This window comes from Capra hircus, chromosome 17, assembly GCF_001704415.2.
Source record: "Capra hircus breed San Clemente chromosome 17, ASM170441v1, whole genome shotgun sequence".
NCBI classification, from domain to species: domain Eukaryota; kingdom Metazoa; phylum Chordata; class Mammalia; order Artiodactyla; family Bovidae; genus Capra; species Capra hircus.
In genome coordinates this window covers 58,287,342-58,305,861 of record NC_030824.1, presented here as the reverse complement: position 1 = coordinate 58,305,861, position 18,520 = coordinate 58,287,342, and the positions used below count along the sequence as shown (strand labels likewise).

The window sequence follows — 18,520 nt, the reverse complement described above, 5'->3', positions numbered from 1 at the left end:
TTGAACTGCGGTATTGGAGAAGACTCTTGAGAGTCCCTTGGACTGCAAGGAGATCCAATCAGTCCATCCTAAAGGAAATCAGTCCTGAATATTCATTGGAAGGACTGATGTCGAAGCTGAAACTCCAATTCTTGGCCACCTGATGTGAAGAACTGATTCATTTTGCTGAGAAAGATTGAAGGCAAGAAGAGAAAAGGATGATAGAGGACGAGATGGTTGGATGGCATCACCAACTCAATGGACATGAGTCTGTGTAAACTCCGGGAGTTGGTGATGGACAGGGAGGCCTGGCATGCTGTGGTCCATGTGGTCGCAAAGAGTCGGACACGACTGAGCGACTGAACTGATTTTCCATGTTAGGATCCTCAAAGTTTGCCATGGAGTCTGACATACTGCAATTATTTAAAGAATGCTAATCTGATCTTATTTCATTTCCCACCTGCCTGTCACTCAAGAGTGTATGAACTATTTCGAATACTTTATTTCACTTTATTCTCCCAGATAATTCCATGAGGACAACTGGATAGTTATTCTCATTTAATAAGAGAAACTAAGAGTGAGTTAGCTGACTACAGTCATAGCCGGTGGACTCAAACCCAGGTTTTTGACTCTCTGTGGCATTTTCTTCTCCATATATTGTTTTAGAATAAAGGAGCTACCTTGGGAAATAGATATTAGTAACTCTGTGCCTCCCAAAGTGGTAAGAAGCATTTTCAGTGTACAGTGATGGGGCATCATTAGGAGGAGCCAAAGAACAAGTTACATTTAAAATATTTAATTAACTTAATTAAAAAATTTTTTAAATTAATTCTTTAATTAGTTCTTACCATGACAATCTCTTACCCAACAGAGCTATGCTCTTCAAAAACAGGAAAGTAATACAAAGAGAAAGAGAGAGAGAAACAAGATCATAAAGCATTCATTCAACAAAGTAGTTTAGCACTGGGGATGCAACAGTGATCTAACAGAACAATAGTTCTTGCCCCCATGAGGCTAACATCCAAGTAAGGGAAACAGACAACAAGCTATGAATGAGAAGGTCAGTGTGGCTGCAGGTGAATGAGTGTAAGGGAGAAGGCCAGAGAGGGGGTCAGATATAGGGCCTTAAAGATGACTGGAAGGAATTCGACTCTGAGTGAGAGGGGAGGTCAAGGGACAGAGGAGAACCCAATTTGACTTCCCTTCAGATCTGATGCAAGAACAGAAAGGAAAAGAGCAGCTAAGAAACTACTGCAAAAATGCAGATGAGCTAACAGTGACCTCGACCAGGTAGGCTGGAGTTAGATGCTGGATGAATTCTGGAGGAGCTGGCAATATATGAGATATGGATGGGAGAGAAAGAGAACACTTAAGGATGAGGTACAGGTTTTATCTTGCACCAACATCCATTGATCATAGAAAGAACAAGGGGATTCCAGAAAAACGTCTACTTCTGCTTCATGAATAAGCTAATGCCTCTGACTGTGAGGATCACAACAAACTGTGGAAAATTCTTAAAGAGACGGGAATACCAGACCATCTTAACTGCCTCCTGAGAAACCTGTATGCAGGTCAAGAAGCAACAGTTAGAACCGGACATGGAACAATGGACTGGTTCAAAATTGGGAAAGGAGTACGTCAAGGCTGTATATTGTCACTGTGCTTATTTAAATTCTATGCAGAGTGGTGGCGGTGGTGGTTTAATCTTTAAGTTGTGTCCGACTCTTGTGACTCCAGGGACTGTAGCCTGCCAGGCTCCTCTATCCATGGGACGCTCCAGGCAAGTATAGTGGAATGGGTTGCCATTTCCTTCTCCAGGGGATCTTCCCAACCTAGGAACGGAACCCAAGTCTCCTGCACTTCAGGCAGATTCTTTACCAACTGAGCCCCTTCTATGCAGAGTATATCATGCTAAATGCTGGACTGGATGAATCAAAACTGGAATCAAGATTGTTGGGAAAAGTATCAACAACCTTAGAAATGCAGATAACAACACTCTAATGGCAGAAAGTGAAAAGGAAATAAAGAGCCTCTTGAAAAAGGTGAGAGAGGAGAGTGAAAAAGCTGACTTAAAACTCAACATTCAAAAAACTAAGATCATGGCATCTGGTCCCATCACTTTATGGCAATTAGATGGGGAAACAATGCGAACAGTGACAGATTTAATTTTCTTGGGCTCCAAAATCACTGTGGATGGTGACTGCAGCCATGAAATTAAAAGACACTTGCTCCTTGGAAGAAAAGCTAGACAAACCTAGACAGGGTATTAAAAAGCAGAGACATCACTTTGCTGACAAAAGTCCGTCTAATCAAGGCTATGGTTTTTCCAGTAGTTGTGTATGGATGTGAGAGTTGGACCATTAAAGGGGCTGAGCATCAAAGAATTAATGATTTTGAACTGTGATGCTAGAAAAGACTCTTGAGAGTCTCTTGGACTGCAAGGAGATCAAACCAGTCAATTTTAAAGGAAATCAACCCTGAATATTCGTTGGAAGGATTGGTGCTGAAGCTGAAGCTCCAATTCTTGGCCACCTGATGCCAAGATTCCACTCACTATGACTCTGATGCCAGGAAAGATTGAAGGCAGGAGAAGGGGGCACCAGAGGATGACATGGTTGGATGGCATCACTGACTCAGTGGACATGAGTTTGAACAAACGCCAGGAGACAGTGAAGGACACGGAAAGTCAGAGAAGCCTGATGTTCACAGGGTGGCAAAGAGTCGGACACAAACTTGTGACTGAACAACAACAATAAATATCAGTAGAATATAGATTTTGCTGTAACATTTAGAATAGTGATTTCTTACAACAATTTATTTGTAGTTTTCCTCAGAAAATCCATGCCAGCTATCTGACAAGCTTATGGCTTATATTGTAGGATTTATAACAATTTGGGATTGTAAAGTTCCCTGTCCTTTCATGCCAACAGAAATCTGAAAAGGTCTTTAAATGAAAAGAAAGAGCCAGGAAGAGGATAACATTTTAGGTCATTCATTCTTTGCCAAAACTAGAAAGCTATCCACATGTATATAATTCCAGAATTTTATACTTTCAAATCTCTCCCTGAGGGCTGATTTTCTTGGTGCTTCCAAACCCTCTGGACCTTCTGAAAGGCAGAGCAGCAGCTGCTACCTTTTACTCAATGTTGATAATGTGTGAGCTATTGAGCAGGCATTCCCTCAGCTAAGCCTCAGAACAGCAGACGAAAGTCCATTTCACAGGTGAGGCTCGTAAGGCGAGGCTGACTGACCAACGCCTAACAACCAGTGGCAGAATCTGGGGAAACTGCAGATTTCATTGAGCCAGATCTATACAGTATCTAGATTCTTGCATCAGAGAAGGCACAGTGGCACCCCACTCCAGTACTCTTGCCTGGAAAATGCCATGGACGGAGGAGCCTGGTGGGCTGCAGTCCATGGGGTCGTGAGGGGTCGGACATGACTGAGCAACTTCACTTTCACTTTTCACTTTCATGCATTGGAGAAGGAAATGGCAACCCACTCCAGTGTTCTTGCCTGGAGAATCCCAGGGACAGGGGAGCCTGGTGGGCTGCCGCCTATGGGGTCGCACAGAGTCAGACATGACTGAAGCGACTTAGCAGCAGCAGCAGCAGATTGTTGTATAGAAAGAGGAGTGGCGCCATGTCGCATTAAGGGAACATCAAATAATCATATTTGGTTATGGCACAGGCTGTTTGTGTTGTTCCTTTCTCTCTCTTTGGCTTAGGCCAAAAGGAAAACTTAATTTACATTTTCTGTGCAAACCTTATCAGTAGGAGATCCTAATAATGTATTAGGTGAAAGAACAGACCCAATTTCTAAAATTTTTAATGTTTTCTTGTTCTACACAGAATAATTCCACTTGACAACTAAATGCAAAATATACTTAAACCCATTAATTTCACAAAACCAACAGGATTTTAAAGAAGTCCGTAAACTTTTTAAACGCCAGCACAGAGGAGTTCCCTCTATATTGGTCCAGTGGTTAAGAATCCGCCTGCCAATACAAGGGACATGGGTTCAACGATCCCTAGTCCGAAAGATTCCACATGCCTTGGAACAATACAGCCCGTGTGCGCTTACTGCCAAAGCCTGCAAGCCACAGAGTCTGTGCTCTGCAACAGGAAGCCACCGCAAGACCTGTGCACCACAATGAAGAGCAGCCCCTGTTCACTGCAGCTAGAAAAAGCCCACACGCGGCGATGAAGAGGAAGTGCAATCGAAAAATAATAATACATAAATAAATCACAACAAAGGCTCTTGCTCACAGTTTTTAAAAAGCGCCAATATGACTCAGCCTTCTATGAGCACCTTTCTGCCTGTATGTACCTGTCACAGACAGAATAGACTAAGTCTACTGGAGTGGCAAAATCATGCAGGCCCAGGTGGCTCAGTGATAAAGAACCTGCCTGCCAATGCAGGAGACCTGGGTTCAATCCTGGTCCGGGAAGATCCACTGAAGAGGCAATGGCAACCCACTCCAGTATTCTTGCCTGGGAAATCCCGTGGACAGAGAAGCCTGGCAGGCTACAGTCCATGGGGCTGCAGAACAGTCCGACACGACTTAGCAACTAAGCAACAACAGGGAGAAGGACTTCCCACCTGCTCATGTATCTAAGCACCCTTTCCTGCTTTCTTAGGGAAAGAAATCAAAGAAGCTGGCCAATAATCAAACTGTTACAACGAAGTTTCACAATTCCTAAGAGTATGGTTTCATCCTACAATTTTACACTGAGCAGGAAAATAAAAAGAAATTTTGTAGCACTTACAACACTCAGTAAGATACCTCAAAGCACCAATATTCCCCCAGAAAGTCTACTTATTAATATATAATGAAAGCACCAAGTAGGCAAAAATACTGAAAGAGGTTGGGTAAGTACATCCCCTCTCCTGCAAGAGGGTTCATATGGACAGCAGAATTGTAAGGTGCGTGGTTTCACACTTGTTTTCCTCTAAGTATCTTTTACATCCATTCCATTCTCTTACCATCACACCCAGATTTCTCTAGTATAATGGCTTTCAAACTCTGACAGAAGTTCATAGAAAGAAACACACTTACACCACTCAATACACAGACATATACCTGAAACAAGCTTCACGAAACATTCTTTATCCCTATTACATGTGCTATATGCTAATACTTTTCAAGTTTTTCTTAAGATAAAGATTGTAATCTACCAATGGGCACAACCTATTATAGCCATTGCTATGGCCAGTATTTTTAACAAATTCGTCTTTATGGAAATTTAAAAAATTTGTGCATCAAAAGACAATGACAACAGAGTAAAAAAGCAACTAACAGGATGGGAGAAAATAGTTGCAAATCATATACCCGACATGAGATTCATATCCAGAATATATAAAGAACTTCTGACACTCAACAACAGAAACAACCCAAATCAAAAATGTGCCAAGGGCTTGAAGAGGCAGCTCTCCAAGAAGATGCACAAATGATCAATAAGCACATGAAAAGAAATTCACCATCATCAATCATAAAGACAATGCAATTTAAAACTACAATGAGATACCACCCCACACTCATTAGACTGACTGCTAACTATGGCCATTATTAATTCATCTTCCATACCACCACTTATCCTCATAAAATGTAAAACTGACTATATTACTCCCCTTAAAATACTTTAAAATGCTTAAAATACTTTAAAAGTTCCTTGTGTATCATTTGTTAAATTTTGTTTCCCCTATGATTTAGCCATTCATTCACTGAGCAACTATTTACTGAGAGTCTACGGAGCTCCGTTGCTATCCTAGGAGCTCTGTTAAGGCCTTAGCATTCATTAGTATACGGGTCCAACATGGTTCCTAACATGAAGTTTATAATCCAGCCAGGACAGTCATTACATAAGTTTCATATTCTTTATGAGTGCTCTTATCCACCTGTCCAAGTGAATTCATCCCCCTCCTCCACTCTTATCATATTGCTATAACTATCCTGATCTGCACGAAGGTCCCAGAAAAACTCAGTCTTTTATACATCGTGGCCATTGTTCTTGATGTCTCGTCTTAGAATGCCTTAATCACCTCGCAAATTCCTCCTCAGCCTTGAAGATCAACTTAAAAGGGTCTCCTCTAAAAACATTTCTGTGGCCTCCTTTCTACACTCCTTCAGTCACCATTTCTAACTCTTGAAATCAGCATTACAATGCTGATCACATCATTTTGTGACCATTTTTTAAAGAGTGTCAGTCTTCCTAGACTGAGTTATCACTGGATCCACGACATAGTTTATCAGTCACGGAATAAATGAATGAATGCTATAATTTCGTATGTATAACTCCATTATGTTGATTACTTAGTTGACTGATGTTTGAAAACTTACATTTTTCTAGATTTCACTGTATATTTTTAGGACTTCCTTCTTAAAGTCTGATTTCAATATATGGATGTTTTCCTTCATTAAAAATTTGTTCGGCAGCAGCCAGTCTGACTTGGAGTATTTGTCTTGAAATTGATCCAATGAATATTCTTAATTTCAATAACTACTCTGGCAAGAAACAGCAGAGAGGATTTCCAAAATCAATACATTAGGTCAGCGTCTGCAGCACAACAGTTCATACAGGCAAAGTGGTGTTACACCATGTGTTTCCATTTCTCCATGCTAATTACCTTTGATGTGAAGCTAGGCTGCCCGATGCCATCCATCTCTTTACCATCTCCCACCACCCCCATGCAGGAGACCTAGGTTCGATCCCTGGGTTGAGAAGATCTCCTGGAGAAAGAAGTGGGCAACCCACTCCAGCACTCTTGCCTCGAGAATTCCATGGACAGAGGAGCCTGGAGGGCTCAGTCCGTGGGGTCGCAAGTTGGACCCGGCTTAGTGAATAAATCACCACCACCACCCTCATTGGAGACTTTACTTCCTCCTTTTCAAATAATTTTCAGAAAATCTGGGTAGAACAGAATGGCTTTTTAAATAAGCAACTTTTACCTAGGTCATTGTTACAGAAGAGTGAGAGAGAACATGCGCTGAGGTCATGCAGGGAATATTCTAAAGTTCTCTGTCCGCCTTACCTTTGATCACTCCTCCAGTTAGGACTGATTTCCCAACTTCTACTTCAAGGTTTCAGTCTTCTGGGCGAGTCTCGATTTTTCTAAATTCTATCACCAGCCAACGTTTTGATTCATTTCCACTGCTACTACCCTAGTTCAAATCTGAGCTAGTCTTAAGGGGCTCTGATAATCTCAGAGCTATAGGACCTGGGCAATCTCTACTACTCTCCATGTGAAAATATTAAGACTTACACATCAGAGTCAGACTATGAAATGAAATTGTGTGCATGAGGGGGCCTGGCACCAACAGGTGTTAACCAACTGTAAGGAACCTTTTCTTCTTTTTCCTCCCTTCCCCAATCCTCCATCTCGGACGACACAGCAAGACTTATACTGAACCATGAATGTGATCTCCTTACTAATCCACCTCAAATTCCTCCAATAGTTTCCCCCATGCTAGGACAGTAGTTCTCAGTGTGGTCCCCAGACCAACAGCAACTCCAGCAACTGAGAATGGATAAGAGGGAAATTCTCAAGCCCCACCCCAGAACTTCTGAAGCAAGAACTCTGGAGGTGGGGGCCATGCTTGCCACTATCTCACAAACCTGCCAGGTGATTATGACGTAAGCTCAAATTTGAGAACCAGTGCCTAAGGATACACTCTAGTCTAGTATTTTCAAGGGTCTCCCAAACCAGTTTTCCTCCATTTACCGTACTTGCCTTCTCAGACTTCTCTTAAGGAGAGTTTACTTACGATCTTCCAAACCTACTATTCACTTTCCAACTGGGATTTTACTCACTGGTTACATTCTCTTTTCTTTCTTTAAATATTTATTTACTTAGCTGCTTCACATTTATTCTGCAGCATGCAGAATCTTTAGTTGTGAGATCTTAGTTCCCCTACCAAGGGACTGAACGCAGGGACCCCTACATTGGCAATGCAGAGTCCTAGCCACTAGACCAACAGGGAAGTCGTCACTGGTTATATTTTTCTCCTCCATGACACCGCTCCTTTCCAACCCAGCTTAAATCCCACCGTTTTCTTAAATCCCTTCCTGACACAGTTTCCAGGAACTTTTTCCTCTCTTAATTCCAATTATTTCTGAGTACTCAGGTGATAATCTGCAGGTGTCACAAACTGGCTGTTCCTGGCCCATAGAGGCTATGTGAGTGCATAAAGGATTGGTTGCCAATAACAATAAAAATCAAGAAATATTACAAAGATAGAGATTTTTGGCCTGTGATGGGGAAAGTCAGATCTGTGCATGAGGGACCCACATTCCCACATGGCAACAATCAGTGGAGGGGCACATGTTTCCAGCAGTCACCAGCTCTTTCCATGCCAAATATAGGTTTTTAGACGTCTTCAAATATCTCAAACCGTAACTTACATTTCTTACGCAAGTTTTTATGGGTTTTTTTTTGGCTCTAATAGAATACAACCCTTAAAGGAACTGAACTGTCCTGGTTTTCATTACTTCTAACACAAAACGATATGGGTTTTCACTATACAAAAGAATATTCTGGACATTGCTGCTGCTGCTTAAGCCGCTTCAGTCGTCTCCGACTCAGTACGACCCCATAGACAGCAGCCCACCAGGCTCCCCCGTTCCTGGGATTCTCCAGGCAAGAACACTGGAGTGGGTTGCCATTTCCTTCTCCAATGCATGAAAGTGAAAAGTGAAAGTGAAGTCGCTCAGTCTTGTCCGACTCTTTGCGACCCCATGGACCTCAGCCCACCAGGCTCCTCCGTCCACGGGATTTTCCAGGCAAGAGTACTAGACCCCCAAACAAGTAGAAATGTACACAGGCTTTTGGGAAACTCCTGGTTTTCTACCAATTTGGAAAAGCTATAGTAGTGTTTGTTTTCCAAAGTATATTAGGGCACAACTCTCAAGGTAATTAAAATTTTTCATGCCATTTTGGCTTAGACTGTCTTTCAAAGTAACAATTTGTATTTATCTTTCATAATGATAAACACGAATTACTTAACACAGTATGTCTGCTGGAAGAGACCTAGCCCACGCCCAGCACAGCATTTCACCGAACCTTGATGCTGTCTCTGTGACTTCCAGTCTAAGCCCTATTTTTATTTACTGATTTTTATTCCGTTAAAGACGAGGTTTAACCTCCCTCTTGGGTAGCTGCTACACTGAACTGCAGTGCCTTTTTACAGGCCACCGTCTGGTTAACCATTTGCCAGCGGCAAACTACGAGCCACTTTATGAAAACTGTGTTACTGCGGCACAACGGTAAAATCACAAGCTTGTCCAAAATAATGAAAAATGTAACACGCTGTTCACAGAGAATCTCCTTTTTCAGCAGAAAACCAACCAACCTTCCCTGTGAATCCATTTTGCCGACGCTTGCTCGTCCACACGTTTCCCGCACCCCCATCATCATCGGACTCAATCACAGTCTCCTCTCCCTCTCCCTTCCCCGAATTCTCCAGGGGGCGCCCCAGACGCAGAGCTGAGCCCCCGGCGGCCTGAGGCACGAGCCTGGTCCCAATCCCGACGCGGCGCGCAACCCCCGCCCGTACTCACCCGCCCGCGGCCGTAAAAGTACAGCGCCCTCCTGCCCCGCCCCTTCCGGCGGGCCGCTTCGCCCCGCCCCGCGCTCTCCCGCGCGCAGGCGCGGCGGCCACTGCCGGGTGCCGGGCCCCCGGGAGCGACCCGGGGCTGGGCGGCGGCGTGGGGCGTGGCCGCCGGATTGCGGTGTGTGACGGCGGTCCAGGGACCCCGAAGGCCTGGCGGCGTTCTCGAGCTTGGGGAGGTCTGCGGGGCGACCCCGGGGCGCCGGACATCTGTCTGAGAAGTGCAGCAGAGAAGGGCGGTTGACAGTCTTTAGGGATAGCTTTTGCCCTCCTGTAGGTTCACATCGGCTCCAAAGGCGGAGAGTTAAATCCTTTCTGTCCCGGCCTCGGCGCTTCGCGAAGCCGGGGAGATGGAGCTCGAGACCGGTCCGGATCCGCGCAATCAGCGGCGGTCCCAGCCGCAACCTTTTCCTAACGCTTCCTGGAAGCTTAAAAGTGTATGGGTGTACATATGTTCCCCCATATATATATGTGTAGTCATGTATTTATATATTTATATACCTATGGCTGATTCATATTGATGTATGGCAGAGGCCAAGACAATATTGTAAAGCAGTTATCCTCTAATTAAAAAAATAACTATATGGGTGGAAGGTGAGACATGGGTTGTTTGATAATATGGTGAAATTAAGAGAATTAAAACTCGGCAAACAATTTCCAACCTGTGGGAGTGAATGCTCAGTGTTCAGTTGAAATACAACTCGAGTTTTTAAAGCATGGCGTGGTTTGTAACAGCTGAAGGGCTCGCAGTTTTTTCTCTTAAAAGTTACCTATTTGTACTGATTACTATTTCCTAATTTGTACTAAAACCAAGGACCCACGCTCACCGCCGCCGGAAAGTCACCCGAAGAGGGAAGGCTCTCGCCTAAAATGGGGGTGAAAACGAACATGGTTACCATTTGCGACCTCACTAGGCGTCAGAATAGTAACTAAGTTTTTTGGAAACCTGTTAGATCCGTTGTTGTTGTTATTGTTTAGTAGCTAAGTCGTGGTGGACTCTGGAACCCCGTGGACTGTAGCCTGTCAGGCTCCTCTGTCCATGGGATGTCCCGGGCAAGAATGCTGGAGTGGGCTGCCATTCCCCTCCCCAGGGGATCTTCGCTGCCCAGAGATGGAACTGCTCCTGTTTTCTGCCTTCTGGTCTGGTTTGTCCCTTTGGTTTCTCCTGGTTTCTGCCGTTGCCAGGTGGATCTTTACCACTGAGCTACCAGGAAGAGTGAGCTTCCCTTGCGGCTCAGTTGGTAAAGAATCCGCCCGCAGTGCAGAAGACCTGGGTTTGATCCCTAGGTTGGAAAGATGCCTTGGAGAAAGGAAAGGCTACCCACTCCAGTATTCTGGCCTGGAGAATTCCATGGGCTGTATTCCATGGGGGTCCCAAAGAGTCGGATACGACTGAGTGACTTTCACTTTTCACTATCACGAGGAAGAACAGTAAAACCTGAGCGTGTAGGACTTTTAAGAAATACTGGCATCTCCTATATGTTTGCTGTAATGTAGTAAAGACAATCATTAGGCAACAGCAGGGATCAAATTACAGTGAATAAAATAGTCATAAATAGGTTCCTAATTATAATAATACAATTAGTGTCTGGAGCCGAAATCCCAGGCCCCCGCATATGATTTGCATAATTGCATGCCTGTGGGAGGGATTAGACCTTCCTCTGCTATTTCTTGATTCTTACTGAATATGGAACAATAAAAAATGAGTTGTCTTCCTTATCATCTTTATTATTCTTATTTAGACTAAAAGACAGCCACTTTTATCCCAGAGTAATTGTAGATCTAAGAAAAGTCAATTACAGAAACTAGAACTGAAGGCTAAGGGAGAGGGGCTGATGGAAAGAACATGTAAGCAGCCAAATCTGGTTTTAGATCTTAGCTCCTGAATAACATAATGATAGAATTTGGGATGGAGAAGGCAATGGCACCCCACTCCAGTACTCTTGCCTGGAAAATCCCATGGACAGAGGAGCCTGGTAGGCTGCAGTCCATGGGGCCGCTAAGATTCAGACACGACAGCGATTCACTCTGACTTTTCACTTTCATGCATCGGAGAAGGAAATGGCAACCCACTCCAGTATTCTTGCCTAGAGAATTCCAGGGATGGGGAAGCCGAGTGGGCTGCCGTCTTTGGGGTCACACAGAGTTGGACACAACTGAAGCGACTTAGCAGCAGCAGCAGAATTTGGGAGAAGCTTCTTTCTTTAAGCCGGGAGCTGAGCATTAGAACAGTGTTTTGTGGTGGGTTTTGGAAAACTTTATGAAAGCTCAGTTTGCATATCCTAAGGAAATGAAGTTTGCAATTTAAAAATGATTTTTAATCCTTACCTGCTTTTTCACTTCAAACTCTAAAACATTTTAGTGCATTTCACTTTTTTTTTCCTTGTCTAAGTGTTCCCTGAAGCATATTCCATGGAACATTAGCACTTTGCAAAAAGTTAATAATTGCTTCATGGAAAAAAAAAAAACTCTAGCATCAATACTGAGTAAAACACAAATTATTGGAAGTACAGTGGTGTAGCATTCTTGTCAGAACATTAGAATCTGTTTTAATGTTCTAACAGAAACACAGCTTGAATCTGTGAAGAAACAGTTTAATTCAGAATGTGATTTATTTGGACTTTTCAATAATGTCAGTATCCTGAAAGACAAGCAAGGCAGAGTGCTTGTCTGCATTAGTGGGCAACTGTGATTTGGATAGGAGTATGGATTTTTTGAGTCACTAGCCCACCAAGCTCCTCTGTCCATGGAATTCTCCAGGCACAAATATTGAAGTGGGTAGCCGTTACTTCCCCCAGGGACCTTCCGGACCCAGGGGTCAAACTCCTGTCTCCCAAATTGCAGGCAGATTGTTTACCATCTGAGCCACCAGGGACACCCTGAGAGAAAATATGGCATTATGTTAATTATTGTAGTTCTTTTTTTCAAATTTTCTATAGGTTTGAAATTTTTTTAACACTTAAGAAGCTGGGGGAAAAAATGTAGCCAGCACTTACCTTTTAAAAAGGCATTGGTTATGTTTATTTATAAGAAAATGCAAAATTCATTTATATACTGTGCTGTGCTTAGTTGCTCAGTCATTTCCGAGTCTTTGCCACCCCATGGACTGTAGCCTGCAGGCTCCTCTGTCCATGGGGATTCTCCAGGCAAGAATACTGGAGTGGGTTGCCATGCCCTCCCACCTCCAGGGAATCTTCCCAACCCAGGGATTGAACCCACATCTCCTGCATTGCAGGCGGAGCTTCTGAGCCACCAGGGAAGCCCAAGAATACTGTAGTGGGTAGTCCATCCCTTCTCCAGGGGATCTTCTCAACCCAGGAATTGAACCAGGTCTCCTGTATTGCAGGTAGATTCTTTACCAGCTGAACTACCAGGGAAGCCCTCATTTGTATAGCAGTTTTCTTATAGACCTTGAGAAAGGTGTACCATATTTAAGAACTATATATAGGAAGTCATTTGAGAAATGATCTCATTCTTCAAGGCATGATATTGCATCTGTACACTGAGGTCCATTAATTGCCAACCAAAGCAATGTTAATGTGTATTATCTGCCCCGCTTTATGCTGTGTATTCTGCATGAGAATTTTAGCATAAATGAATTCTTATAATCTGTCAATAGTTTTAAAAATATTCATTTATGCTTACAAATATTTATTGAGTGACTACTGTGTGCCAGGCACTATATTACGTTCTGAAGATACAACTGTCATCAATATAGATAAAGCCCTTGCTCACATAGAGTTTATATTTAGGGAGCAAGAAAAAAAACAGAATCAACATTCCAGTACAAATAAAATGATTATAATTGCTATGTATTATAGAATAATTAGGAACTAGAGAGTGCCAGGTTAAGTGTGGGCATATATAGGGTGAAAAAGAAGACCTCGCTGAGAAGGTGATGTTTGAGAAGAGACCTGAGAAAGGGAGGAGTGAGTCGTGGATATCTAAGGAAAGCACATACTAAAAATAGGGAATGGTTGCTTGGCATAGTTAAAGAATAGTAAGGAGACTAGAGTGAATAGATAATAGAAGCAAGAGGGAGAGTAGTAGGAGATGACATCAGAGAGGTAACCAAGGCCAGATTTTGTAATATAATTTCAGATGAGCTTTAGCTTCCTTTCTTAAGAGAGTTAGGTGGATGTAGTGCTGTAATGCAAGAGCATAGCATGTTAGCTGTTATTACTGGATTCATTTTCTATTGCTGTTGTAAGATAATTGCCATAAACTTGGTGCTTTAAAAGAACACAAATATATTATCTTAACATTCTGCAGGTCTAAAGTCCAATACAGGTCTCTCTGCGGGTGAGATCAAGGCATCAGCTGACTGCTTCCTTTCTGGAGGCTCTAGGGAGAAGCTGCTGTTTTGATCTTCCCTGATTCTAGAGGCAATGGCAACCCACTCCAGTACTCTTGCCTGGAAAATGCCATGGACGGAGGAGCCTGGTAGGCTGCAGCCCATGGGGTTGCTAGGAGTCAGACACAACTGAGCGACTTCACTTTCACTTTTCGCTTTCATGCATTGGAGAAGGAAATGGCAACCCACTCCAGTGTTCTTGCCTAGAGAATCCCAGGGACGGGGGAGCCTGGTGGGCTGCCGTCTATGGGGTCGCACAGAGTAGGACACGACTGAAGCGACTTAGCAGCAGCAAGCAGCAGCAGCAGCAGCAGCAGCAACATCCCCTGGCTAGTAACATTGGTCAAAGATTGCACTGGTCAAAGAACTTTAAAGATTTGGGTGATCAAATTAGGCCCACCCAGATCGTTTCTCCATCTCAGGGTCCTTAACCTTGATCATATCTGCAAAGTCACTTTTTCTCATAAGGTAATTTATTCACAGATTCTGGTGATTGGACTGTGGACATCTCTGGGAGGGGCCGTTCTGCTTGTCCCAGTCCACCCTCTGGCTCCCAAAGATTCATGTCCATTCACATGCCAGATCAATTCACCCCCTGTTTAAGTCCCCCAGATTTTCAAGCCATTATAGCATCTCATCTAAATCTCAAAAATCCCAAATATCATCTACATCTAAGGTATAAGTGAGTATAATCCATGCTGGGGCCAAAGTCCCTTTCCGTTGTAGACCCGTGAAACTAGAGAACAAGTTCTCTGCTCTCAGAGTAACATAGAGGAGGTCCAGGAGAGCAATGATAACCATTACCTTTCAAAAAGGGAGAGAATGGAAGGAAGGAGTCACAAGCCCAGACAATTACAAAATCCAATCTGGCAGTCTCCATTACACCTCAAGGCCCAGGCATCATCCTCTGTGGCTCTTGGTTCTGCTCCCTGGGCTCAAGGCTTCACCCTCCAGGCGCTGAGAATTAGGGCGTGGATGGCTTCCAGGGGCTATTATTCTGCTGCCTATCACAATCGATGTTATCATTAGACTTAGTTTTATTTTTTATAATCTTCATTTAGCAGTGGTTCTTCAGATCTTAAGCTTCTCCATAAGCCCCAGTCAAGTGATTAATTACCTTTACACAAATCCACAATCAGTACCTGAGGAGCTCACTATTTTCAGGAACTATTATATAAATCATTTCATGGTAAATGTAAATATGCCATCTAATTTCTCTTAAATGGAAAATAATACTTTCATTTTTATACACACCGTATTTTCCTTACATGTAGTTAATTTATCCTAGAGTTATTGACTTCTTCCAAGCCTAAAGGTACATATATTATGTTTCATTTTATGGGATAAACAAACTTTTACAACGTTTAAGTTCATCATTCTCACCTTTTAAGGATGCTGGAAACCCATATCTGCCTCCCAGCAGGTGGCAGCAAATCAATACTCGAGAAGCTGCTGTAAAATCATTGTTTTCTCATCCTGGTAAACATGCTTGGATGTTGCAGACTGGCTTTTCTTAGCTAGAAGAGCAAAACCAGTATTGCCAAATTATAGGAATTTATATCAACTAGTTGTGAGAGTATATCTATGTGATTTAATTGTATTATATTGTTATATTAATATTGTTCCTTGCTTATTTCTCATAGAACCCAAAATCCATTTGTAAGCAGTTTTGTTGCAAGAATAATGCCCATATGTTATCTACATAGATAAACAGTACTCTCCATAGCCATTAATTGGCTAATATCCATCAATACCACATAGCATTTTGAAATTTATGAGACAAATAAAGTATTCTTAGAGGGAAAAATTACATTCCCTGGAGAAGGGAAATGGCAACCCGCTTCAGTATTCTTGCTTGGAAAATTCCCATGGACAGAGGAGGCTGGTGGGCTACAGTCCACGGGGTCACAAAGAGTCAGACGACTTAGCGACTAAACCAGCAATCACCACCATTACAAAAGAGTTAATGTTCTAAGTCAAGGTCAGCAAAATGATCCATGGGCCAAATCTCGGGCAGAACCTGGTTTGTTTAGTACACCATGCAAAGCTCCTAACAAAATTAAAAAATAAAAAGAAATTACCAGTACACGGGGTGAAAGATCACTAAAGATCCTATAGACATTAAAACACTGATTCTCAATCAGAGCTGTTGGTCCCCAAGGAACATTTGGCAGAATAAACTGTGGAAAATTCTGAAAGAGATGGGAATACCAGACCACCTGACCTGCCTCTTGAGAAACCTATATGCAGGTCAGGAAGCAACAGTTAGAACTGGACATGGAACAACAGACTGGTTCCAAATAGGAAAAGGAGTACGCCAAGGCTGTATATTGTCACCCTGCTTATTTAACTTCTATGCAGAGTACATTATGAGAAATGCTGGGCTGGAAGAAGCACAAGCTGGAATCAAGATTGCCGGGAGAAATATCAATCACCTCAGATATGCAGATGACACCACCCTTATGGCAGAAAGTGAAGAGGAACTCAAAAGCCTCTTGATGAAAGTGAAAGAGGGGAGTGAAAAAGTTGGCTTAAACCTCAACATTCAGAATACGAAGATCATGGCATCTGGTCCCATCATTTCATGGGAAATAGATGGGGAAACAGTGGAAACAGTGTCAGACTTTTTTGGGGGGGCTCCAAAATCACTGTAGATGGTGATTGCAGCCATAAAATTAAAAGACGCTTACTCCTTGGAAGGGAAGTTATGACCAACCTAGACAGCATATTGAAAAGCAGAGACATTACTTTGCCAACAAAGGTCCATCTAGTCAAGGCTATGGTTTTTCCAGTGGTCATGTATGGATGTGAGAGTTGGACTGTGAAGAAAGGTGAGCACCGAAGAATTGATGCTTTTGACCTGTGGTGTTGGAGAAGACTCTTGAGAGTCCCTTGGACTGCAAGGAGATCCAACCAGTCCATCCTAAAGGAGATCAGCCCTGGGATTTCTTTGGAAGGAATGATGCTAAAGCTGAAACTCCAGTACTTTGGCCACCTGATGTGAAGAGTTGACTCATTGGAAAAGACTCTGATGCTGGGAGGGATTGAGGGCAGGAGGAGAAGGGGACGACAGAGGATGAGATGGCTGGATGGCATCACTGACTCGATGGATATGAGTCTGAGTGAACTCCGGGAGTTGGTGATGGACAGGGAGGCCTGGCGTGCTGCAATTCATGGGGTCGCAAAGAGTCGGACACGACTGAGCAACTGAACTGAATTGAACTGAACTGAGAGACGTATTTGGTTTTCAAACTATCAGCTTCCCTCGGGGAAAAGTCGGGATACTGCTAAACATTCTGCAGCGTATAGAACAGTCTCCCACTAGAGTTTTCTTGCTCCAAATATCAATAGTTGTTGTTCAGTGGCTCAGTCGTGTCTGACCCCGTGGACTATAGCATGCCACCTTCCCCGTCTTTCACTATCTTTGCAAGTTTGCTCCAACTCATGTCCATTGAGCTGGTGATGGCATTGAACCGTCTCATTCTCTGTCGCTCCCTTCTCCTGCCCTCAATCTTTCCCAGCATCAGGGTCTTTTCCAATGAGTCGGCTGTTCGCATCAGATGGCCAAAGTATTGGAGCTTTAGCATCAGTCCTTCTAATGAATATTCCAGGTTGATTTCCTTTAGAATTGATCTCCTTGCAATCCAAGAGACTCTCAAGAGTCTTTTCCAACACCGCAGTTCCTATACATGTCTTCATAACATAAGCTCTGTTCTAATTTCTAATTTTCTGATTGTTTTTGTCATTAATTGGAAATATATCAAATTTTTTTTGATTCATTGAGATATCATAGAATTTTTTCTCTTATATTAATGTTGTTAAATTACATTGTTTAAATAAATGTGATTATTTTCTTCTAATTTTCACTTACATATTTCTATCAGCTGCTATCATGTTTAGCAGTCAATTAGTCAATTCTGTGAGGAAGATGGTGAGACTGTCTGCTCTTACCACTTCCATTTGGCTGTGTTTCAGAGGTCTAGATGGTACAATAGATGAAAAATAACTAAAATAATAGAAGGTACAAAGATTAGAAAAGAGTAATAAAACTGCCTCTTCACAGTGGTCTGCATAGAAAGTCTAATTCTTAAACTATTAATTGTCTTTTGATTAATAGATTAAATTAAGTAATTGTCTTTAAATTAACAAATTGCCCATGTAGATTATCTTTGGAATCTACTAGAATTAATCATTTAAATTAGTGAGCTCATAGGGTAAAAGATCAGTATATGAAAAATCAATATTTCTCTATGATAGCAAGCTGCAATTAGAAAATGAAAAATTTAAATGTACCATTTATAACAGTATTATAAATACCTAGGAATAAATTCAATGAAAGGTAAGAACTCTACTCTGAAACTACAAAGCATTGCTGAAATGAAAGGAGAGCTAGGTAAATGAAGATATATACCATATTCGTGCACGCAGAACATATACGAAGACAGACCATGCTCCAAGCAAAAATACACCTCAACTCATTTATATGGATTCAACTTATGCAAAATTTGCTCTCTGGCTACAATAAAATTAAAATAGCAGTCAATAATAGAGGGATTTCTGGAAAATCCCCAAATTTCAAT

At 42.5% G+C, this 18,520-nt stretch overlaps 1 protein-coding gene across 1 annotated transcript in view; it reads right to left on the bottom strand.

The window, feature by feature from the left end:
• The window catches only part of MMAA (methylmalonic aciduria (cobalamin deficiency) cblA type), a 32,297-nt gene extending 22,777 nt beyond the window's left edge, over positions 1 to 9,520 (bottom strand). Inside the window, exon 1 of the mRNA XM_018061579.1 lies at positions 9,329 to 9,520. The gene's annotated coding sequence lies outside the window, so the exon portion shown is untranslated. The remainder of the gene's footprint in view (positions 1 to 9,328) is intronic.